This window comes from Haliotis rubra, unplaced genomic scaffold, assembly GCF_003918875.1.
Source record: "Haliotis rubra isolate DU_JTF1 unplaced genomic scaffold, ASM391887v1 Scf248, whole genome shotgun sequence".
Lineage (NCBI taxonomy): Eukaryota > Metazoa > Mollusca > Gastropoda > Lepetellida > Haliotidae > Haliotis > Haliotis rubra.
The window spans coordinates 542591-569065 of record NW_025766536.1 but is presented as its reverse complement, the minus strand read 5'-3'; the positions used below and the strand labels follow the sequence as shown (position 1 = coordinate 569065).

General features: G+C 40.1%; 1 long non-coding RNA gene across 2 annotated transcripts; it reads left to right on the top strand.

Moving 5' to 3' along the window:
• The first annotated feature begins 20474 nt into the window (after positions 1–20474).
• On the top strand, positions 20475–22026 carry LOC124279183. 2 transcript variants are annotated; one of them, XR_006899310.1, is made up of 3 exons: positions 20475–20504; positions 21601–21636; positions 21817–22026. It is a non-coding gene; the product is annotated as an uncharacterized LOC124279183 (long non-coding RNA). The 2 variants fall into 2 exon arrangements; XR_006899311.1 differs by lacking the exon at positions 21601–21636 and adding an exon at positions 21133–21222 and having other exon boundaries at positions 20477–20504; positions 21777–22026.
• The last annotated feature ends 4449 nt before the right edge of the window (positions 22027–26475 follow it).

Sequence of the window (26475 nt, the reverse complement as noted above, 5' to 3'; positions counted from 1 at the left end):
ATTTACGGGTTCGAAATTAAACCCATTCGTTGGTGTTGGTTTTAGGTATGTCAGCACCAAACCTGGGGCTCCTTTCACGAAGCAACCTTTACTAAGGTTAACCTTAACTCCCACTCTTTAACATTGCACTAAGGTTACCTTAGTGACTTACGATCATCTTAGTGCTTTGTGGAAGGCGGCCCACATGTCTGTGGGTTTCAACTGTCACCCTTTCAGTCTTGTGGGATTCAGACTTTCTCCCACATTCGCGTTTGCTGGTCAAGTCAAGGTTCGATTCCAGAATGGGTACGATACGTGAAGCCCATTTCTGGTGTCCCGCGGTGTGTTATTACTGTAATTTTCCTAAAACCAGCGTAAAACCAGCGTAAAACCAGCGTAAAATATTGTTTACAGTGGCGTTTAGTCCGATTCCCTCACTCACCCTCACTTACATGTCACGGCTTGTTAACAGATATGTCGTATAACTTCCAACACAATCAGTGAATGCTCCATAGTGTCACTGGATTGTCTGGTCCAAACTCCATTGTTTACAGCTGTCGTAAGTCTGAGGTTTTGCTGTGTATGCAAAATTTTACAATTGGCTTCCTTAAGCAGGTTGAACTTAATGAAATTGCTTAAAAATTGTGAAAAATGTGTTTCGATGACATTACTATAATCTGAAAGAACACTTATTCGATGGTGAGATATTTTTTCCTGGTTATAACTGTTTTCAGCCAATTACTGATTTACTAACGTTGTCAGTGTTTCGGTCAAATCAAATTTTGAACACAGCAAAAATAACTTAGTTTCCGTTCTTGCGGAAACCTAAAGGATACTGGGTAATGTAGGTTTCCGCTAGATTTCAGTGTGCAGAAACAGACAATGCGAGTTTCCGCATAGTTTACAAAACTGAAACTAACAAATCTAGGTTTCCGTCAGGTTTCTACAACTGAAACTATCATTATGCGTTTCCATTTAGTTTCAGTTCGCTGAAACATTCATAGCAAAATGACTTAGTTTCCGTTATTGCGGAAACCTATTGGATACTGGGTAATGTAGGTTTCCGCTAGGTTTCTGTTGGTTTCAGCTTAGATGAAATGGCAAACTTAGCTTTGTGCTGTTCCATTGGGGAACAATATTTACTTACTGTTACATTTGCCAGATAATTTCTATATACAGAATCCAGCTAGGGTCCATGCGGGAAGCAAAAGTACTGTACGTTCCGTAGTCCCTAGTATGTTGATCAACCTTCAGGTGTTTGCAATCTATAGCCCATTTTTATACTGTACTGTTAAAGTGTTTATGGTTACATGCCAGTTTTTAGTGTACATTTGTGATAGACTAGTTTTTACTGTCCTTCGAAGACAGGTAAGTACATAAGTTTGTTTTTATTTCATGTACACATTTACAAATTTAGATTTACGACTTTCCTAGTCACGATATGGCTGCCGATGTGACTTTGTAACTCACTACCATTCTGCATAACTTGTGAATGTACTATGTATTGCATTGTACACGAAAAACAACAAACACAGTCACTGATATGATTCATCTGTTTCATTATTTTGAATAGCTCACATTTCAACAAAACCCAACAATGTATGTATGTATGTATGTATGTATGTATGTATGTATGTATGTATGTATGTATGTATGTATGTATGTATGTATGTATGTATGTATGTATGTATGTATGTATGTATGTATGTATGTATGTATGTATGTATGTATGTATGTATGTATGTATGTATGTATGTATGTATGTATGTATGTATGTATGTATGTATGTATGTATGTATGTATGTATGTATGTATGTATGTAGGTAGGTAGGTAGGTAGGTAGGTAGGCAGGTGAGAAGCCACATCAAGAGGGAATCTTCAGCATTGGAGAACACAACTTCTACATGATTATGCAAATACAAATATGTCAAAACCCTACAACATTTTATGCATATGATGAAATGATGTCTACTAGTGCAGGCATAACATACTTGCTGTGGTATTTATTAAACAGATTTCAAATTCAAATGTTTATTGTATGAAAGGTCATGGGCCCATATACATGAAATGTACATTTGAAGCTGCCTCAATGTATATTAACATATACACACTAACAATCTCACATAGTAAAGACTTGGCAACTTGCTGACAATCATGAAGCTTCTATTGCTCTCATACTGAGCAGACAGCCATCCTCTGTTCTGGTACATATGAAACAGAGCCTGAGATGAGACATTTGTTTTGCAACACAGAGAAAGGGGAATTATAACCAAGTTGATTACAACAAGGCTTGAACAGATGGTGTATGCTCTACTTAAGATCTGTAGGTGAGTATGAAGATTTCCTGGTTGTCTCTGCATCATCCTGCAAATACAATACATACAGTGCTTAGTAAAACTACAAAAACAGCCAAAGTATCTCACGTATACATATTCAAAAACATGCACAGTGGTACATCTGATCACAATGAAATTATAAAATTAGAACGACTAATTTGTAGATGTAATCAAAAGATCTTTTTCACAATTACAAAGGAAAGATCTGTAGTATACATATATATTGTATCTTCCATTGGACATGTCACTTATTTGATTGATTGGAACCAGAAAATAGTAGCCAACCCAGTATTCTGAAGCAAATTGTGGTAATATTTATTACTGTTACTGTACTCATATTCAAGGTAACATCTACTACCAATCGCCAATTGAAATCTAAGCATAGGTAAGAGGGCACATACATATTTTAAATAGATACAAATCATGTTTAAACACTGAATGTAATACCTGATTATATATGTGATCTTATTCATTTCAAATTGAAATGACCAACTCAACTGAGAAAAGCATACAAAACCTAACATTTCCCATGAATGAAAAAATCGTGGGTATTTCTTAGTTTTATCAACCCTCTAAGGAAACATTCACAGCAATATAATAACATAAAATATTATTTTTAATGTGACCTTTACTTTAATTTGAAAACTGTAAGATGTGTAACACAACTTATTCACTTTCAGTTACAGTTACATATCTGATATACAATAATTAAATATATTCGTTGTTGATATATGATGGATAATTAAGGGACAGATCAAACTGAAGTCGTTATGTGAAACCTATGAAGTGAAGCATCTTTGACGACTAACCTGGTGAGAAACTGCCGTCCATCCCAGACGGATTCCTTGTTTCCTTGAAACAAACGACTGGAAGTGCGGACAGAAAACTGGTCTTTTTCTTGGAACTGAAAAACACATCAACTTATAATTACACTGGAATCCACGCACTGTTACATTTTGAGTGATTATATTTTTCACAAAGATAAAGAAATTTATTCTATGTATCGATTTAGTGTTTACTTGTTTTTGACTAAATGCTGATGAATAAAAAGTATTGTTTTAAGATTTCCTTTAATGAAATTAGGAGCATGGTATGGTGTAACTATACATGATTACCAAGCCAAGCCTCTTATCAATCTCCGACAAGTCAGTGGATCCACAACACGTATCTGTAAATTGAAAAAATGATTATTTTAGAAATTTTATACGTGAATTGTGTCAATGCATTGTAAGGCTAAGAGGTTTAATAATTGATTACACAAATTATTACACAAAGCTATGAGTGTAAAGTATATGTAATAATTGTTTTAATGGTTATAAAATGATAAACTAGATGAGTTGCTTGCTTTCCTTTCATGCTGCATACTATTTATTATTTGTTTTGTTCGTGTATCAATGAAATGGAGAGGTATTCAAATAAGCCATTGCGGCTTGTTTACCAATCCTGGTTCAATTTGTTTTGAATAAAATGTTGACACTAAAATAGATGAACTGGTATAATTGGATAAATACCGCCATATAGCTGGAATATTGCTGAGTGCGGCGTAATACTAAACTCACTCACTCAGATATAATGAGCTGACATTACATATAGACTAGTAATAAGTAAACTTATAATGCATGGGAATAGTATACGTAGATCTAGGTGTAGAACTGAAAAGAATGAACATGATATAAGCATGTCTAATACACTTGCATGTTTTGAGCTCAATAGGTAAATTACTTACATGATGAAGTTTTACGTCAAGCAGAAATATTTTCGTATATTGCCTTCTCCTGACAGGGTTTTGAAAAATCACCTATTTGCCACTAAGACAAGTTCTCATGAGTAGGACTCATGAAGCTCGATCAGGACTTTTAAAGTAACGTGAATATGTTTTCAGATTTATTCACTGTTAATTATCTCTAGGCCTACATGTTGATGCTTGACACTGAGGAGGAGCAATTAGTGCCCATAATGCGATGAAAAGACCCTTAAGCTCATAACAGCCCACTGCTGTCACTTTGGGTACTCACATTCAATCTGCTCATTTCCACCTTTCGCGGTCCCCTTTGATGTCGGCAATGTAAACAAAAATAAAACAATGGCGACCGGATCACGTCCACGCGAGACTACCTAAATCATTATAAAAAACACACAGCTGACATTTTAGGTGTACAGTGTATGTTTATTTTGTTGTATAACGCGGAAAGATATTGTCAAACTGTAATGTTAGATTTAGATTAAAAAACAACAACAAAGTGTTTTTCCCGTGAGTCTTTGCGAGACGCCATTTTCATAGCCGCCTCAGTTTTCCTCAAAGCACTGGAAGGAGAGAATTCACTACCTGGAAAAGAAAGATGGAAATGGCTGCGAAAAACTCGCAGTACAACGACCCTGTCAGGTAAGACCAAGTTATTTTGATGTCAAATAACGTTTAATGAATTATTATTTACTTTACGTACTGAAATCCGGATTGGTAAACAAGCTAATCTGTCGAATTACAGCCACTGGCCATAGGTATTCGTCACTATGCATTATTCGACTTACATGTTAATATGGTGCAGCTAGACATTGAATTTATTTAATATCCGTTTGATATTGTTCATATTTTGCACATGGGTCATGAATCATCTCAGCTACAAAGACATAATTTCCGTTTTATTTTCAATTCAGTGCGTGTCATGGTTATGGCAATTGTTAACATGGCGGTCTATGGGGAAAGAATACGCAATGTTATATATATATATATATATATGTTGCTCATGTAACTACAATGCGGAAAATTACGTATCTGTGACCAAGATGATTTCCTAACAACCTTCAAAATTTGACAACCAAATATGGAAAACTGAATTAATGAAAATTACACAGCTACACTAAAATAGCATGCAAGTCTATGAGAATCTTGCCGACTGAAGTATATTTAAGTCCCACGACTGTACAGTTTTGCTCGAATTATTTTCAAACGATGGTGAAGTAAAATAAGTCTATCTAAAAATACACTACAAGTTTGAAAAATATAGCAAATAGATTATATATTAATGGATTTGTTTTATTCATTTAGGCTGTTGTGAGGAAACATGTGTCACGACTACTCCTGGAGGAAAAGATCACCCTCTCTTACTGAAGGTATGTGTTTATGGTACTATGAAACATAGACATAATTTCACTTTGAATATTTTGTTATTATGCTTCCCTAGATACATTTTCACAAAATGAACCATACTAAAGTTTCATTTGCAAATGGATTTGAATAACCGGTAACTTAATCATGATTTCTAATTGGACCAAATAAATCTTAACTTCACACCTGTGTGAAATTGCAGTCAAACTGACCCCTTGATTTTACAATACCGTAATTTCTCCAAGGTTATGTCACATGAGATAACTAAACTCCATTCATCAGGATGTTTATGTCAGGCCGTTCACTTACTGATTGCATAACCTAAAGTGATAAATCTGTAGTTTGCTTGCTGGTATAAATGTTGCTGCAATTGTTTGGGCTTTTTTTAAAACCTCGAATGAATGAATGGGGAAATGCACAGAAAAGTAACGTGTTATTGGGTTGTTTTTTTCAGCAAAGCTGATGATGTGTCTGGAGACTGTATAATGAATGACCAAGGATGGTCAGCAGGAACATGTGAAGGTAATTTTGACCTATCTGTACTGACTTTTATTATAAATAGTAAATAATTTCAAATTAATAGTGTAGAGACAAGGTGTATGGATGTCAACTCCTTTATTATGTGAAAACATGTTTCAGAGTGGATGATTGCCCCTTCGTCAGGTGTAAGCATTCACCCCGAAACATTGTGTTTTCACATAATAAAGACGTTGACATCCGTAAACATTCATGTCTTGTATTATTCACTTCAAAATACACCTCAGAGACTTAATGGTGTAAACATACAGTCACTACTGGGTGAATATACTTGTGCCTTCAACAATACGACTGGCTGACTGAGTTTGGTTTAACGCCGCTTTTAGCAATATTCCAGCAACATCACGGCGGGGGACACCAGAAATGGGCTCAATACGAACTGTAAGAGATTGAATATAGCAATTTGATGAAAATCTATTACTAGTACCATTATTGCTATATAGAAAATGCAATAAATGTTCAGATATATACATAACGTATTACTACGTCTGGTCTGGGAATCATGTAACTCCAGAGCAAATTTTGTATAGATTGTGTGTCTTCTTTAGAAAATAAGATATTTCATTCGGTCAATGACGTGTGATGAATTGCATAATTTGAGTTTTGAGAAAACTAGTGCAAAGTGTGATTGTTCAATTAAGTTCTCTTTAATTCAAACTTCCTTTTGGATTACACATTTTAAATCACCCTTGGCATTTTCAGTTTGTTGTTGATTGATGTTTGTGTAATTTATCAAAATAACCTAGTAGTTCGTTATTACCTACCATTTTCAGAAACTTGCACATCGCCTAAACAGACTTGCATCTATCGATTGGCCAGATAGACGAAAGAAAAGGTAGCGACAACACTCACCATAGACATGACATCACCAGTCGTGAGTGACGAAGATGACGTCAATAAGTTGCATTCCGTCTCCTTTGTCTGGGAGTCCAGCAAGCTTAGGGCATACACGACGACACTGAACTTGGAAAGAATCTACACCTCTACTGCTCTCATCATGGCCAACGTGAGGACGAGAATGAGGCATCCAACCAACCGGAGGGATCTCCGCTCAGGGATGCCCCTTATTGGGCTAACTGACCAACTCTTGCAATATAATTGAATTTATTTTCAATTTCATAATGTAATTTTTATTTTATTTTATTTTTGTATTGTAAGCTGTATGTTGTGTTATTGTATGATGTATATCATAGTGGATGTTTGGCGATAGTTGTGTGTGGCAGAATACCAAGGCGTGCAAATAAATGTCTGATGCAGCTATGTTTAATTACTGTGTTAATTTGTATGTTATTGTTATTTTTCACCATTAGCATGATTTTTAAATAAATTTCATATCTTACATGCTATTTCAAGATAATAAGTGAATGAAAGTTTAACTGATGAAAAATTACTACTTTGTTATTAATTATATATGATTTCTTAAATTGGATTGAGTTATGCCAAAATGTTTTGCTCTGTTTTTGAGTGCTATATTACTAGTTATATGTATGATCTTTATTTGCCTGAAATGCTAATTCATATTCATGTTGAGAAAATAAAACAATGAATCGTATTATATATTCTGTTTTTCTTTAAGTAAATGTCATGATAATAACAAATTGCTTATATTGTTTTTAACAAGAGTTTATGATATGAATAAAGAAGAATGGTTAAATTTGACTCTTTGAAGCGCATATGAAAACCTGTGAACCTGAAATTGAAACGGGTAACTGAAACTATGCGGAAACTATGTCGGATTGTTGGTAACTGAAACTATGCGGAAACTATGTCGGATTGTTGGTAACTGAAACTCTGCGGAAACCTGTTGGAGTCTTATTAATAACTGAAACCTTGCGGAAACCTGATGGATTCAAAGTTAACTGAAACTCAACGGAAACTTGTCGGAGTGTGGGTAACGGATACCTTGCGGAAACCTGTTGGATTGTGGGTAACGGAAACCTTGCGGAAACCCTTAGAAAGTGGGTAATTGTAAGTTTCCGTTATTGCGGAAACTCAATGTAAAAGAACGGAAACTCACTGGATTCTAGGTGGAAACTTAAGTTTCAGTCCACTTTCCACCAGGTTTCCGCATTGCGGAAACCAGTTTATTTTTGCTGTGGGTAGCCTAGTGGTTAAAGTGTTAGCTCGTCATGAGGAAGACCAGGGTTCGATTCTCAAGATGGTTAGAATGATTGAAGACCATTTCCGATGTCCCCCGCCATGATTTTGCAGGAACAATGCCGAAAGCGGCGTAAAACTAAACTCACCCATTACGAAAGATAAATTAACGACTGATTTGGGTTTTTTTAAAAAAAAATTGTGATTGCACGTTACTGTGATCCGATTGCATAGCTCGTTGTTTTCGATCACTGGTTTATGTGGTCAAAATCCGGACTAGCAGACCTACAAGAGTAATGCTCTCAAGTAAAGAACACTGGATTCCCCGCACGGCGCCACTCCTACAAAGGTTGCCTTACAAATCTAATCATCTGTCAGTAATTAACCCGCTCACATCAAACAACTCTCCCGCCCCGAAATGCCGCTGCCACTTCTAATGACGTCACAGCCCGTTTAGGTTACACGATGGGTAAAAGGAACAGGAACACGATGGGTAAAAATAAAACCGATAATCCTATTGGTTAACAAAATCATGTGACGTCTAATATCCAATGAATGGCACTGAAATAATTTGATGCGAAGGCCGTAATAGCCGAACGGGATCTTTACTGCGGAGTAGCATTAATCATCTGCTCGGAGTTTGAAAGCAGAATGGAATTACTCTGCCGAGTACCAAACCAAAATAGCTTTTTGAAAGCTCATTACAGAGTTATTGCTTAATGAGTCCAAATCACGTGATGATTTTATCTGCTTCTTGGTTTGACACACAAGACTACTGTTGAGAAATTAGATTGTTAGACATGTTTTTTTAAATGGAATGTTCTCTTCGATTCCTTCCATTTTTGTGATGAAGACGCTTATTTGGAGGTAATGCTTGGTGACAGCGCGCTGTTTGAAGCTTATAGAGAATCACCGCCGGACGTATTTGTCTATTTGTGGACAAAACAAACATGTCGTCTTTAATTTCAATCTCTCAAGTTTACCTTGCGGTGACGTTGGTTTAAACGGAATTAGAAGCTATGCACATTTAGATTTTTTTCGGAGTCACATTAAACCTTTAAGGACAATGGAGGAAACACTTCTTTGCTGCCCTTGCCTACATAGTTAGAGCAGTGAGTGAGTGAGTTTAGTTTGACGCCGCTTGTAGCAATATTCCAGCAATATCACGGCGGGGGACACCAGAAATGGGCTTCACACATTGTACCCGTGTGGGGAATCGAACCCGGGTCTTTGGCGTGACGAGCGGACGCTTTAACCACTAGGCTACACCACCGCCCCCGTTAAACAGTATGGTGTTCTTTATTTAAATGAAAACGAAGCGAAAACCATATTCGAGTTTTTTAATATTTGTTTTGCTTCAAATCAATTCAAGCAATTGTCAAAAGAAGTTTACAAATATCATGGTTACCATTTTGATAGAGATTCGTCGGATTAAAATACTCTTGAAAATTAGATTTGACCAACACAGCATAAACTTGAGGAAACCATTAACAGACTGAAAACAATCACCCAAATGATTTGATGTTATAATATAGTACCCCGCTATCAAATAACCAGTCTATGTTTGCACCATCAGGTCCGGGTTCGAATCCCCACATAGGTAGCATGTGTCAAACCCACATATGTCGATATTGCAGGAATATTGCTAAAAGCAGCGTAAAGCCCAAATCACCCACAAAACACAGATGCTGAGTTGGCACCGGTCTTTACCGCTTCGGCCAGAATATCATCAATGCATGTATAGCCTACCCTTCGTCCGAAAACCATTTATCTTTAACTATTTCGGATAAAAAGGATGACAGACACTAAAACACACAGAAAAAAAAGAAAAGGAAACCCCGAAAACAATAACAATGTGTTCAATAACACAAACAGACACACGTACGCTCGCACACTCACATGCACGCACGTACGTACGTACGCATGCACGCACACACATACGCACACAAGCACACACATACGCACGCCCGCGCACACACACACACACCAACAAAAACCCCAACCCCCAAAAACAACAACAACAACAAAACAACCCCAATTAAACAACAACTGAAAAAAACCTAAAAGCTAAAACCAAAAACCAAAAAAATAACCAAAGAAAACAAACAATGCAAAAAACAAAAGCAAGCACCCCCCAAAAACCCAGGCAACAACATAAAAAACAACAACAGAAAACAAACAAAAACAAACAGAAACGGTCTAATCCGATGTACTACCACAACACAAGCGACACATTGACGAGGGACAAGTGGCCACCTGCATTCTTCTTAACTGTTTGCAACATGCACTTTCAAGCTTTGTTTTTCTTTCTTTTGCCACATTTATTGCGTCATAATTATTGCATGTATATGATATATTGTTTTGTTTGCTTTTAAAGCAGGCATGCCACAAAATGTGCGATCGATTATAAAAAAAAAGTACCCGTGAAGGTCCGGGTTAGAATGATCCTTCAGTAACCCATGCTTGTCGTAAGGGGCGACTAACGGGATCGAGTGGTCAGACTCGCTGACTCGGTTGCCATATGTCATCGGTTCCCAATTGCGCAGATCGATGCTCATGCTGTTGATCACTGGATTGTCTGGTCCAGACTCGATCATTTACAGACCGCCCCATACAGCTGGAATATTGCTGAGTGTGGCGTAAAACTAAACTCACTCACTCACCCACACACCTCACAAGACAGCGAACGACAATTTTTGTAAAAGGTTACCAGATTCCACCTTTGATAACCATTGTTCAAGGATAAAGGATATCTAGGTGCAGCGCCCGAAATAAAACTCATAACATGGATTGTCTGATCCAGACGGTATTATTTATAGACCGCTGCCATAAAGCTGAGGCATTAAACAACAAACAAACAAGGCATGAAATATAATACCAGATAAAATACAAAGGCTGCCAGAAGGAGGGAAGCAACATTAACATATAACTGTGAGATCCGCACCTTTTCGTTACATGCATGAACATACCGCGTGGAACACCAGCACAGATGCAAAGCCATCAATAAAACGGCATTATTGATTCTGAAATGTTGATGTTAAAAATTGAAAGTTAGGATTGCCTGTCGCATAGTTGAATAAATGCATTGGCAATGACTAGTTAAATATGTTCGACTAGATGTCTTGTGTCTGATATCATGCAGTCGCATCCAACATGATAATTGTATTTGAAAGATTCCGTTTACTACTACTACTACTACTACTACTACTACTACTACTACTGCTACTACTACTGCTACTGCTGCTGCTACTGCTACATCTACTTCTACTTCTGCTACTGCTGCTACTGCTGCTGCTACATCTACTCTCTACTACTGCTACTACTACTACTGCTACTGCTACTCTACCACTGCTTCTACTACTTCTACTGCTACTGCTGCTGCTACTGCTACTACTACTACTTCTACTACTGCTACATCAATCTACCACTACTACTACTACTACTACTACTGCTACCACTGCTACTACTGCTACTACTGCTACTACTACTGCTACTACTACTGCTACTACTACTACTACTACTACTGCTACTACTGCTACTACTACTCACTACACTACTACTACTGCTACTACATCTACTACTACTACTGCTACTACCACTGCTACTACTACTACCACTACTACTACTACTACTACTGCTACTGCTACTACTACTACTACTCTCACTACTACTACTGCTACATCTACCACCACTACTACTACTACTACTACTCACTGCTACTCACTACTCACTACTACTACTGCTACATCACTGCTACTATACTGCTACTACTGCACTACTACTACTACTACCACTGCTACTCTACTACTACTACTACTACTACTGCTGCTACTACTACTATCTACTACTGCTGCTACTACTGCTACTACTACTACTACTACTACTGCTGCTACTGCTGCTACTACTCTACTACTGCTTCATCTACTACTACTACTACTACTGCTACTGCTGCTACTGCTACCACTACTACTACTACTACTACTACTACTACTACTGCTACTACTACTACTACTACTACTGTTACTGCCACTGCCACTGCTACTACCACTGCCACATCTACTTCTACTACTACACTACTACTGCACTGCACTACTACTACTACTACTGCTACTACTGCTACATCTACTCACTACTGCTACTGCTACTACACTACTGCTGTTGCTACTACTACTACTGCCTACTACTACTGCCAGCTACTGCTACTGCTACTACTACTACTACTCACTACTACTACTCACTGCTGCTACTACACTGCTAACATCTACTCTACTCACTACTACTACCACTACTCTACTACTGCCACTCACTGCTGCTGCTGCCACCACTACTACTACTGCCACCACTGCTACATACTACTGCTACTGCTCACTACCTGCTGTTGCTGCCACTGCTACTGCCGCTACCACTGCTACCACCACTCTACCTACCACCACTACTACTGCCACTGCTACTACACTGCTACCACTGCTACCACTGCCACTGCTGCTACTGCACTGCCACTACTGCCGCACTCACTACCACTACTGCTACTACTCACTGCTGCTGCTGCTGCACTGCTGCTACTACTGCCACATACTACTCTACTACTCTACCACTGCTACCACTGCCACTGCCACTGCTACCCACTGCCACTACCACACTACTGGCTACTACTACTGCTACTGCTACCACTGCTACCACTGCCACCACTGCTACCACTGCTACTACTGCTACTGCTACTCACTACTGCCACTGCTGCTGCTGCTGCCACTGCCACTGCTGCTACCACTGCTACTGCTACCACCTGCCACTACTACTACTGCCACTACTACTACACTACCACTGCCTACTACTGCTACCACTGCTACATCTGCTACTACTGCTACTACTGCCACTACCACTACCACTGCCACTACTACTACTACTACTGCTACTGCTGCTGCCACTGCACTGCTGCTACTGCTGCTACTGCTACATCTACACTACTACTACTACTACTACTACTGCTACTGCTGCTGCCACTGCTACTGCTACTGCTACTACTACTACTCAAGATCTACTACCACTACTGCTACACTACTACTACTGCTACATCCACTACTACTTCACTACTACTGCTGCTGCTACTGCTACTGCCGCTACTACTGCTACATCTACTTCTACTACTACTACTACTGCTACTACTACTACTGCTACAGCTACTTCTACTACTACTGCTACATCTACTACTACTACTACTACTACTGCTACTACTACTACTACTGCTGCTACTACTACTCCTACTACTACTACTACTGCTACATCTACTACTACTACTACTACTACTACTGCTACTACTGCTACTACTGCTACTACTACTACTACTGCTGTTGCTGCTGCTACTGCTACTGCTGCTACTACTGCTACATCTACTTCTACTACTACTATATATCTACTACAGCTGCTGCTACTACTGAGCAATCTTCGCAATGTAACTTATCTCCGTCAAAGTTTCATGCAAAACATAGCTCCACAAGGAAAATACAATCATGTGCTGATATCCCCACAAGCAACATGCACGAAATGACAATCATATGTCTCCCTTTCCGCATTGTGTTCTCTATGAAGTTCAACACTGAAATCATAAAACACAAACTCTCCAATATTGAATGCTCCACTGATCGCATTGCTAATTAACTGCGTTTTCTGTGAAGTTTTTTTCATATTTTAGATCAACTTTCCTACATACATTAAACGCTACTTTTACCATTTATGCCTCTATGGCCTTTCAGGTTCCTGGAGGTGCCATGGCAACAGTTGCCATTATGGGCTCTGTAATGTCAGCAGATATCAAGTGACGGGGTCTACGTCAACAGTGAAGGAATCTGAGGTACTTAGCCGAGCTTAAGAACGACTCTGGTACCAGGAGAATGGGCTAACAGAAGGATTAAATACACTGGAATAGCATTGGAAGACAACACATAACGAGCGACTAAGAGTTGGAAATACCAATGGCTTCAAACATGATTTCAACAGTGGCTGTTACTGCTTGACCAGCCTTTTACACTTCCCTCGGGAGCAGTGTCGACAGTGGCCTTAACAGGGGAGGGAGTTGAACACGCAGAACATGAACACCATGCATAAAATAAATAAGATTTATAGCATGCATAATGTATGTAACAATGTGTATTGCGCTATATAAAGTGCATTAAGTGCTTGGGTGCACCAGTTACGGAAATCACTGTCTGTGCTAATCAGACTGGAACTGATAAGGTGCCCCTATTAGTGATAGGGAAATCATTAGGTAAACAAATGCTTAGGCGGAGGAATTAGGACTGGATCATTTTTTTTTCTACCTCATAGACATACCTATGTCTCGAATACATCGATAAGTCGAATCTATTACTTGGTCCCCAGAGATTCGACTCATCGGGATTTGACTGTACTTCTATATTCCAGGCAATAGATGCCCCCTGTTATTGAATTAGGTTTCTTCAGGTAGACAAAAGTAGACGAGGTGGACAAAGTCGGTTTAGTTTTAACATACAATTGTCTGTACACTTGCTACACACACTGTAACACAGTGTTACAATTGCCCCCGAAAGTACTAGTGTTGGGAACCGGTTGAAATCTCACAATTGATGATTGTTTCATTACCAACGAACAATCATCGAAAAAAATTGGTTACCGTCATTTTTCAGATTTTCCTATCCTGGTTGTTATTGCAGATATGTATGACATGATGCAACTTGCTACTTTAAAGTGATGACTAATATATCATGAACATAAACTTCCCGGAGTCTTTAAGAAATATTCAGTCATGGCTTTTCAGTTAGTGAAGTGAGTTTTCTAACAATTAAACACGTTTTCCGGCCCTGATAACTTCAACGATATGTTCCATTGTCAAGTATTGCAAAGACTAAAACAGTAGTTCCAAAATCGTTTATGTTCGATTATGAGAAAATGTGATCGATTGCTTAGTCGTTTGGTCACTGTGATCAATCTTTGATTATTTCAATTAATCGGACCACCACTAGAAGGTAGTAGCCATGTTTCATGCCACGTAACATGTTAACCACTTCGGGCTTCTCAAATATTTCTACATCAAGATATGTCGTAATACCTCAATTGTACACGTGAAAGGTTAATCTCACACCAAACAACGTTAACTGCATTAAGAACGTTTCATTACGTTTTGTGAAAACTTTACTTAATTATGTGAAAAACTATTTATCTCCATGTACGAGCAGCTGAAAAACGCCCGGATGTGTACCGCAGGAAAACAAAGGGAAGTAACTCTACTCATCTACACAATGCTGGAGCCAACAACTTTTACAGTAATCGTCCTTGTTACAATTGTCCCGTGTTACAATTGACCCCGGTCTCCAGGGCTCCAGATAAGGGCCGTATCGGCGTATGTACGGATTACGGATAAAAAATATGCACGATACAGTAGGAAATAATTTAGAAAACGTGACAGATACGCACCACAGCAATGGTGTACGGTTTCAGAATCATTTACAGACATAATTATCTGAAAAATTATTGCTTTATTGCTTATTGACCTGTTTACACAAGAGTAGCAATGCTGTGGTGCGTATATGAAACGAAACTCAAGATTACTGACACTCCATTAAATTCCATTCAGTACTCTAAACGTACTCTTAAGGTTTTCCAGTTCTCCTATATTGAACAAAATAAGGAGTACGTACTCCTGGGTCTTGATTTTCGAAGCTCTGTCAGAGCTAAGATAGTCGTAAGTTAATGTTAATGTATGGTACTTACGACTATCTTAGCGCTAAGAGAGCTTCGAAAATCTAGGCCCAGATGTTGAAAAATTATCTGGAGCCCTGGGTCTCCCCTACCGTAGGGAATCCAACCCGGGTCTTCGGCGTGACGAGTGAACGCTTTATTCACTGGGCTCACTGATGACGATGATACTTGCTTGATCAGCATTTTGCATCGCTCTATACAATGAACAAGATGATGATGATGATGATGATGATGATGATGATGATGATGAACAGTTTCCGATGTATTAAAGTCTAAGATGTGTAATAAAATGAAAGTTTAACTGAACTAATCATCATGTTTCAGCTAAGTGCATGTATCAAAGATAAATAGCAGTAAATCAAATCTAGAAACGTGTCAGAAAATACGCACGATATTTAAGTACAAAAACCCCAAAAAGAAATGTCTCCTTTCTCAATTTCGACAGACAATTTCAAATACTGATCGTATTTACTAAATGTTACGAAACACTGTGTTTTAGTCCTTGATTGCTTATAAGGTCTGGCGAGGTACTTCACACAGATACTTAACACAGTTTGACATTTGATGATAATTTCTTATTTTGATGAAATGTACTTCAGGCCAAAATTGTAAGAGTGATCTACAAGAGTTAATGACTGCATGGAAGGAAAATATCAACTTACCAAAAACATAAATAAACGTCAATGAGAGAAATTGTATAACTGCATAGAAAAGTGAACGTTTTAAGTGTTTTGCCTAGAGTACTGACGAATACGTAGAACAAAAGCAGTTGTACTGACTCCAAATGCGAAATGCTAAAAAATATTTACAGTTACCTTCCTACAGATCAAAAGAGATGACTGAAAATACATCCATCCTTCGTTATGGGTGCGAAATATGGAGACCTTAGGAATCAGGTACAAGAATGTATGTATTATTGTGGTTGAGTGGTTGAGTGGTTGAGTGAGTGAGTGAGTGAGTGATTGAGTGTTGTTTTACGCCGCACTCAGCAATAGTCCAGATTTATGGCGGCGGTCTGTAAATAATAGAGTCTGGACCAGACAATCCAGTCATCAACAGCATGAGCATCAATGCGCGCAATTGGAAACCGATGACATGTGTCAACCCAGTCAGTGAGCCTGACCCCTGATCCTGTTAGTCACCTCTTACGACAAGCATAGTTTACTGAAGATCAGTTCTAACCCGGATCTATATAAGCGGGTAGGTTTTGCAGAGTACATGTAGATACATCCACTGAAGGCATTAACATACTAAACCCGGGCATGTATTTATATCTCAGAGTGTTATATATATACCTAAAGTGATTCATCCGCGATGTACGTTTACAGATTAAAAACAATCTTTCTTCTTTAGGCCCTGTTTTTTTACCTGCCGCAGCATCTCGAGCAAGAGCAATCCTAAATTTGGAGATGGACATCTCTTTGATGTAAGTTTCAAGTCCGACTGAGATTTTGAATTGAATATATGTCAGCGATTTAGAGCTGCTGCTATCAAATGTAACCAAATTCTAGTGAAGTTAGAACAATTAGAAGTTTGAAACCTAATTAATCTTTCCATGTTTCAAGTAACAATAAATTATAGCATTTCCTAGCAAATCTGGGTTGTGGCATATTAATAACTTAACACCAGTATTTGATATTCCTCTTACAAGGGAACATATGCACTGGGTACTTTCCATACTCACCTCTGATTACCTGGTTTGAGGCTGTTTGCTTTACACGCAAAACACGTTTACATGCAAACATTTGAACAGTCTCATGGTTTTCAACGCAACACATTTCCGAAAATTACAGTAAAATTGGGGTAAATTTGGTATTAAGTATTTTAAAGTAAAACTCATTTGGATATGTTTGTTGTTTAACGCCGTACTTTGCAATATTTCAGCTTTTTGGGGCTATTTGGATATGGCTCGAACATGTTTAAAGATTTAACAACACCACAAGCTATTTTCTTTGCCTGCAAGGCAACATTCGTCACACGAGTCGATGACAGTGATCTTGAAAATAGCACACCTAGATATTTACAGAAAGTAACACATTCAACTTGGGCATCATTAAAATACCATTTTAATGCTTTGATAACATGCCGCCATTTGTAAATACAACTATTTTAGCTTTGTGTAGAGTTACAGTTAAATAATGTATTGTTTTTCCGCAGGCCATACATAAACAGTATCGGCAGTTTGGAGAAACAGTTGTTCGATATCAAGGAGTAATTGTACACCAATTGGATGCACATGATGATTCATCTTCTGAAGCTAATTCATTCATAAAAAGCGATAATAGTAATGGACTAAGCGCACACCCTCGCCTTAGGCCACGTGAGGAGCTGAATACGCCTGAGGGGCACGTGTTGTCTCTTAACATCACTATAAATTCATTTGAGTTAATTAAACGTTTAAACTGTAAGATATACCATAATTTGGACCGGTGGACAAGATCAAACGATTTTCTAAATTCAACAAATATTGCCTACAGTTTGCACCGCTTCCTTGACAGATAGCGCTAAATATCAGACTGTTATATAGACACATTATCTATGGTGCTATAACCTTTGCTAAACTCAGACTAAGACTACAATCTGCTCGTATCATTCGGCCGAAAATGACAACCTATTGTTGAGTATTGATGTATGCAGCTTGCTGTAAGTGCTCATGATCAAAAGATATATTCCTCTGCAGTTATTTCGACCTTTGTTTGTTCTCCTTTCTAAATAATGTTACATTTATACTGGTATTTCAAACATCTGGAAAACGAGGGAATGAAATATCATGTTACGAACAATTCAATTAATGATAATAATACAACCATAAACTCAGAAATTAGATTGTCCTTCGAGCTCTTTAATCCATTAATGGAATCATCTGGTTCATCTGCGGTAATAGGTGAATCAAGGATACTGGCAGTAATTTCATCCCTGTTGAAATCAACCACTTGTGATCTGGGGTTATCACTAATGTAACAATCGTGAAATAGATTTATGAAATGTGAAAACTAATCATCTGAGGGTATTTCATCTTTCTGTACGGTCGGCGAGATATGGTTTTGAGTTGACCAGGGCCCGCGTTCTCAAAGCGATAGTAGCCCTTAGATGATCGTAACTCCCACACTTTAACACAGACTTACGACAGTCGTAGCACTAAGGTGATCGTAACTCCCGCACTTTCACACAGACTTACGACAGTCGTAGCACTAAGATGATCGTAACTCCCACACTTTAACACAGACTTACGACAGTCGTAGCACTAAGATGATCGAAACTCCCACACTTTAACACAGACTTACGACAGTCGTAGCACTAAGATGATCGTAACTCCCACACTTTAACATAGACTTACGACAGTCGTAGCACTACAATCGCTTTGTGGAACGAGGCCTAGGTCACTTTCACATTATTTATATTCAATAACAATTTATCGCGAACAAAACGTTACACAGTGTCTTTTTTTATCGTTATCTGGTCATTATATTTCTTTCCGAAACCTGTGTAACATGTGAATACTTCACAATGTACAGATCTCCTGAACATTTTCAACAGTCGTAGCGTTATGGCTCTCTCTCTATCTACATTCAGAATCAAACAATGACTGATCCGTCTTATTTGTTAGCGACCCGCGAAGATCCGGGTTAGACTTGATCTTCAGTAACCCATGCTTGTCCTCAGAGGCGACTATCGGGATCGGGTGGTCAGGGTCGCTGACCTGGTTGACACATGTCATTGGTTCCAAATTGCACAGATCGATGCTCATGCTGTTGACCGCCGCCATATATCTGGAATATTGCTGAGTGCGGCGTCAAACAAAACTCACTCACTCACACTTACTTGTTAGCGTCTTTGTAGTATTCTGATAAAATCTGCTGCCTGATGAATAGCATCTGTTTACAAGTTATTGCTTTGTCTGTATCTGTGAAAGCTAAAACTATTTCGCGAACACCTGGTGTCATCACTGATTTTCAGTGATTCATTCATATAATTTTCACACCTACTAAGGTATCGAGTGATCTGAAGCTGTGTTATTCGGTTTACAGAGTTACCTCCCTTTATTGCACAGGATCGGCTGGTAGGTTAGGATGCCAAATTCGTCCCGAGGTCAGCTGACAATACGTTAGCTTTAACAGTAGCGATAAACACCAAGGACACCTTGGCCGTTCTCTGACATTAGGCTCCCCTCAAGAGTTTACATAACTGACCGCTATTTGTGTTACAGCTCGACATTGAGCCAGCTTACATCTCAAGTCCCCGCAGCAACTCTCGACCTAAATACCACAACGGAATATCAACATGTCTCGTGTAACAAATCATGAATTTTCTCAGTCTACACTGAAATATCAAGTTCGGCTGTTACATAAACACACGGCAACTTAGATGGAGACGCTTGTTCGTTATGAAGACATTACTGTGGCGTTTTAAAAAAAGGGCATGATATGCCGTAGTGTCAGGCTAGGTACGGGTGTTAAGTAAAGCACTGGTGACAAGCAAATAGGGTACGGGTGTTAGGTAAGGTACGGGTGTCAAGCAAGATACTGGTGTTAAGCAAGGTACGGGTGACAAGCAAATAAGGTACGGGTGTCAAGCAAGATACTAGTGTTAAGGTATGGGTGTCATGCAAGGTGCGTGTGTCATGCAAGGTACGTGTGTCATGCAAGGTACGTGTGTAATGCAAGGTACGTGTGACATGCAAGGTATCGGTGTCAAGCAAGGTACGGGTGTCAAGCAAGGTACGGGTGTCAATAAAGGTACGGGTGTCAAGAAAGGTACGGGTGTCAAGCACGGTAGGGTGTTAGGCACGGTACGGGCGTTAAGCAAGGTACGTGTGTCATGCAAGGTACGCGTGTCAAGCAAGGTACGGGTGTTATGCAAGGAACGGGTGTCAAGCAAGGTAAAGGTGTCAAGCAAGGTACGGGTGTTAGGCAAGGTACGGATGTTAGGCAAGGTACGGGTGTCAAACAAGGTACGGGTGTAAGGCAAGGTACGGGTGTCAACCAAGGTACTGGTGTTAGGCAAGATACGTGTGTCAAAGAAGGTACGTATGTCATGCAAGTTTCGGGTGTCCAGCAAGGTACGTGTATCATGCAGGGTGCGGGTGTCAAGTAAAGTACGTGTGTCAAGCAAGGTACGTGTGTCATGCAAGGTATGGGTGTCAAGCAAGGTACGGGTGTCAAGAAAGGTACGGGTGTCAAGCACGGTAGGGTGTTAGGCAAGGTACGTGTGTCATGCAAGGTACGCGTGTCAAGCATGGTACGGGTGTCATGCAAGGAACGGGTGTCAAGCACGGTAAGGGTGTCAAGCAAGGTACGGGTGTTAGGCAAGGTATGTGTGTCATGCAAGGTACGCGTGTCAGGCAAGGTACGCGTGTCAAGCAAGGTACGGGTGTCATGCAAGGAACGGGTGTCATGCAAGGTAAGGGTGTCAAGCAAGGTACGGGTGTTAGGCAAGGTATGTGTGTCATGCAAGGTATCGGTGTCAAGCAAGGTACAGGTGTCAAGTAAGGTACGGGTGTTAGGCAAGGTACGTGTGTCATGCAAGGTAGTGGTGTCAAGCAAGGTACGGGTGTCAAACAGGGTACTGGTGTCAAACAAGGTACGGGTGTTAGGCAAAGTACGGGTGTCAATCAAGGTACGGGTGTCAACCCGGGTACGGGTGTTAGGCAAGGTACGTGTGTTAGGCAAGGTACGTGTGTCAAGCAAGGTACGTGTGTTAAGTAAGGCACGGGTGTTGGGTAAACTACGGGTTTCAAGCGAGGTACGGGTGTTAAGTAAGGTACGAGAGTCAAGTAAGGTACGGATGTCAAGCAAGGTGCGGGTGTCAAACAAGGTACGGGTGTCAAGCGAGGTACGGGTGTCAAGCAAGGTACGGGTGTTAGGCAAGGTACGTGTGTTAGGCAAGGTACGTGTGTCAATCAAGGTACGGGTGTTAAGTAAGGCACGGGTGTTAAGTAAACTACGGGTTTCAAGCGAGGTACGGGTGTCAACCAGGGTACGGGTGTTAAGTAAGGTACGGGAGTCAAGCAAGGTGCGGGTGTCAAACAAGGTACGGGTGTCAAGCGAGGTACGTGTGTCAAGCAAGGTACGGGTGTTAGGCAAGGTACGTGTGTCAAGCAAGGTACGGGTGTCAAGCGAGGTACGGGTGTCAAGCAAGGTACGGGTGTTAGGCAAGGTACGGGTGTCAAGCAAGGTACGTGTGTCAAGCAAGGTACGTGTGTTAGGCAAGGTACGTGTGTCAAGCAAGGTACGGGTGTTAAGTAAGGTTTTGGTGTCAATCAAGGTACGGGTGTTAGGCAAGGTACGTGTGTTAGGCAAGGTACGTGTGTCAAGCAAGGTACGTGTGTCAAGCAAGGTACGTGTGTCAAGCAAGGTACGGGTGTTAGGCAAGGTACGTGTGTTAGGCAAGGTACGTGTGTCAAGCAAGGTACGGGTGTTAAGTAAGGCACGGGTGTTAAGTAAACTACGGGTTTCAAGCGAGGTACGGGTGTCAACCAGGGTACGGGTGTTAAGTAAGGTACGGGAGTCAAGCAAGGTACGGATGTCAAGCAAGGTGCGGGTGTCAATCAAGGTACGGGTGTCAAGCGAGGTACGGGTGTCAACCAGGGTACGGGTGTTAGGCATGGTTCGGGTGTCAAGCAAGGTACGGGTGTTAAGTAAACTTCAGTTGTTACATAAACACACGCCAACTTAGAGGGGGTCCCTTGTTCATTATTAAGACATTTCTGTGGCGTTTTAAAAAAAAACAGTCATGGTATGTCGTGGTGTTCTTATTCCTCGCGCCGAAGCAACTATTGACAATGATCTTGCTACCACAAATGCTACCTATTACTACTGATAGTGGTAGTAATGCTAAAGATATTGAGGCTGCTCATACTGCTGCTAGTTCTAGTGCTAGTGCTCTTGCTACTACTTCTGCTTCTAATATTGCTGTCCCCCGCCGTGATATTGCTGGAATATTGCTAAAAGCGGCGTAAAACTAAACTCAGTCAGTCAGTCAGTCTAATATTGCTACTGTTGCTAGTGCTGTTGCTACTACACCCACTACTGATCTGACTGCTTGTTGTTGCTACTGCTGCTACTACACCCACTACTGATCTGACTGCTTGTTGTTGCTACTGCTGCTACTACACCCACTACTGATCTGACTGCTTGTTGTTGCTACTGCTGCTACTACACCCACTACTGATCTGACTGCTTGTTGTTGCTACTGTTGCTACTACACCCACTACTGATCTGACTGCTTGTTGTTGCTACTGCTGCTACTACACCCACTACTGATCTGACTGCTTGTTGTTGCTACCGATCTGTTGCTACTACACCCACTACTGATCTGACTGCCTACTCACTGACCCACTGATCTGATTGCTTGTTGTTGCTACTACACCTGCTGTCTGCTGCTGCTGTACACCCACTACTGATGTTGCTACTACACCCACTACTGATCTGACTGCTTGTTGTTGCTACTGCTGCTACTACACCCACTACTGATCTGATTGCTTGTTGTTGCTACTGCTGCTACTACACCCACTACTGATCTGACTGCTTGTTGTTGCTACTGCTGCTACTACACCCACTACTGATCTGACTGCTTGTTGTTGCTACTGCTGCTACTACACCCACTACTGATCTGACTGCTTGTTGTTGCTACTGCTGCTACTACACCCACTACTACTGATCTGACTGCTTGTTGTTGCTACTGCTGCTGTTGTTACTACACCACTACTGATCTGACTGCTGCTACTACACCCACTTGTTGACTGCTTGTTGCTACTGCTACTACACCCACTACTGATCTGACTGCTTGTTGTTGCTACTGCTGCTGATACTACACCCACTACTGATCTGACTGCTGCTTGTTGTTGTTGCTGCTACTACACCCACTACTGATCTGACTGCCTACTACTGCTCTACACCCACTACTGATCTGACTTGTTTACTACTGCTGCTGCTACACCCACTACTGATCCGACTGCTTGTTGTTGCTACTGCTGCTACTACACCCACTACTGATCTGACTGCTTGTTGTTGCTACTGCTGCTACTACACCCACTACTGATCTGACTGCTTGTTGTTGCTACTGCTACTACACCCACTACTGATCTGACTGCTTGTTGTTGCGGTGTTGGTAGCTGACCCACTACCGAGTTTAAGCGTTCGCTTGTCAAACCGAACATCCGGGTTCGATTCTCCAAATGGGCCAATGTATGAAGCCCAATTCTAGTGTCCCCTGCCACGATGACCCTGGAATATTGCTAAAAGCGGCGTAAAACCATAATCACTCACTCACTTTTATGTCCCGGACACTCGCTGCTGATATTTGTATGAGGAACTATGGTTATAACGAACGATAATTAGTGGTGCCTTTGAGTTCGTTATGACTGTATACAAAATAGTTGTGAAAATTAAATGAGTGAGTGAGTGAATATGGTTTTACGCCGCTTTTAGCAATATGCCAACAACATCACGGCGGGGGAAAGCAGAAATGGGCTTCGCACATTGTACCCATGTGGGGAATCAAACCCGGGCCTTCGGAGTGACGAGCGAACGCTTTAACCACTTGGCTACCCCTCGGCTCCGAAAATTAAATGAAAGCATTACTAATAAATCCGAAAATTAAATGAAAGCATCACTAATAAAATCATGGATTACAAAGGGTATTCGCGAAAAAGGTAAATACGTCACAGCTGATGGTATTATACAAAACGCGAGTAGTAATTCGTAAAATTCATAGAGAGCACCTGGTAAATTATCGTTGCAAATTAATACAACAACCAAATCATAAATGCAATAGTCACAGCGCGACTTCACCAGCCAGTTCTCCACAACTCTACACTGCCTGTGTATGTTATTTTCACTACCCAGAAAAGCGTTCGGAGTTCGTCTTAGAGCACTGTGTTGTTGAGGCAGGTGGTACCGGTCACACGGGCTATGTCACATCACATGACACAAAGAACAACTATAACGAACTAAAAGGGTCATCAGATATCTATTTAATTAGATCTATTTCGAGGTCTGTATTAAAATGAACTTGTTAGTTTGTTTATGAAATTAAATTTAATTTCGTTAGGATGAAATTTTAAGAATCTTTATTTGTGTCGAACTATTGACATTGGGAATATGGCATGGGTGTCAAGTGTTGGTTGTTCAACGTGTCTTCGAGATACTGTAATGATATGCTCATGCCAATAATGGTTGTCACCCCTCCCCACCCCAACCCCCACCTCACACTCCCAACCCACACCCCTCTCCAATTAAAAAAAATGAAGGGGGTGACAACCATTATTGGCATGAGTATATGAATAACATCAATATTACTCGCTATCAATTCTATTTGTTCACTATATCGTGTTTACAGGCTGGCTGGCCAAACGGGATCCATCGATCCTAAGATCTTTCGGATGCTTTGGGATGTAAGATCCTGCTATTTATTTTTTCAGCATTAATACTTTTCTTTTGAAACTAAATTTGTTGAGAAGTATTTTTCCGCGAATTGATCTTTTATCTGAATGCATTATATTTCTCACTCTATGCCAAAACATTGCCTCAGATTTTTCTTTTAATATTCCAGGAATTAAGCAAAGTTGTTCATTAATCATTATTTTCGAAGCAGTTCAACTTGGTTTGGTCTCAATAGCACTGAGTTTTTTTACGCCGCTTTTAGCAATATTCCAGCAATATCATGGCGGGGGACATCAGAAGTGGGTTTTACACATTGTGCCCATGTGGTGAATCAAACCGGGTGTTCTTGATGAGCTAACGCCTTAAGCACTAGGCTACCCCACCGCCCGAAATAGCAGTACAGTCCAGCATAGTTATTACCTTTTCCCCTGAGAAGTCCAGTTGCCAGGCAACCGACGGGCCTAGTTTGTGACACCAACAGTGCTGGAACACCTCAGACTCGCTACAAACTATACATGCTGCGCAGATATTTTTGTCCAAAACAGTTGCCAACCGGGTTAAAAGAAAAGCCACAAAAGAAAACATATTTTAGACAAAGTCGGAGGGTTGCTTCATTTTTTAAATAGTTGATGTTTTTTTGTAAAAAAGGTGTGAGTTTGGTTATGTATTATCATGGAACACTTAATGGGCGAATTTGCCTGAAAAATATGTGTTTGAAAATTGCTAGGGCAAGCAAAACAGCTAACGTAAGCTAACAGCTAACAGTGACCTTTCTGCAGGGTTATAAAACAGCCGGGCTAAAAAAGAACTTGAATATACGTCCAAAACGTGGCTAGGGTGAATTCACTTTTCAAGAGTAAAAAGCCATCAAAATAAAAAAAATAAAAAAATAAATAAAAATAAATAAATAGCTATGATACATAATCGTGGAATAGACATTTCTTCTTAGTTATAATTTTTAGTTGCTCCTGCTGCTACTACTACTGCTACTACTACTACTACTACTACTACTACTACTACTACTACTACTGCTACTACTACGACTACTACTACTACTACTGCTACTGCTACTACTACTACTACTGCTGCTACTACTACTACTGCTGCTACTGCTACTACTGCTACTGCTACTGCTACTGCTACTGCTACTACTACTACTACTACTACTACTGCTACTGCTGCTACTACTGCTACTACTACTACTACTACTACTGCTACTGCTACTACTGCTGCTACTACTGCTGCTACTGCTGCTACTACTGCTACTACTGCTACTACTGCTACTACTACTACTACTACTACTACT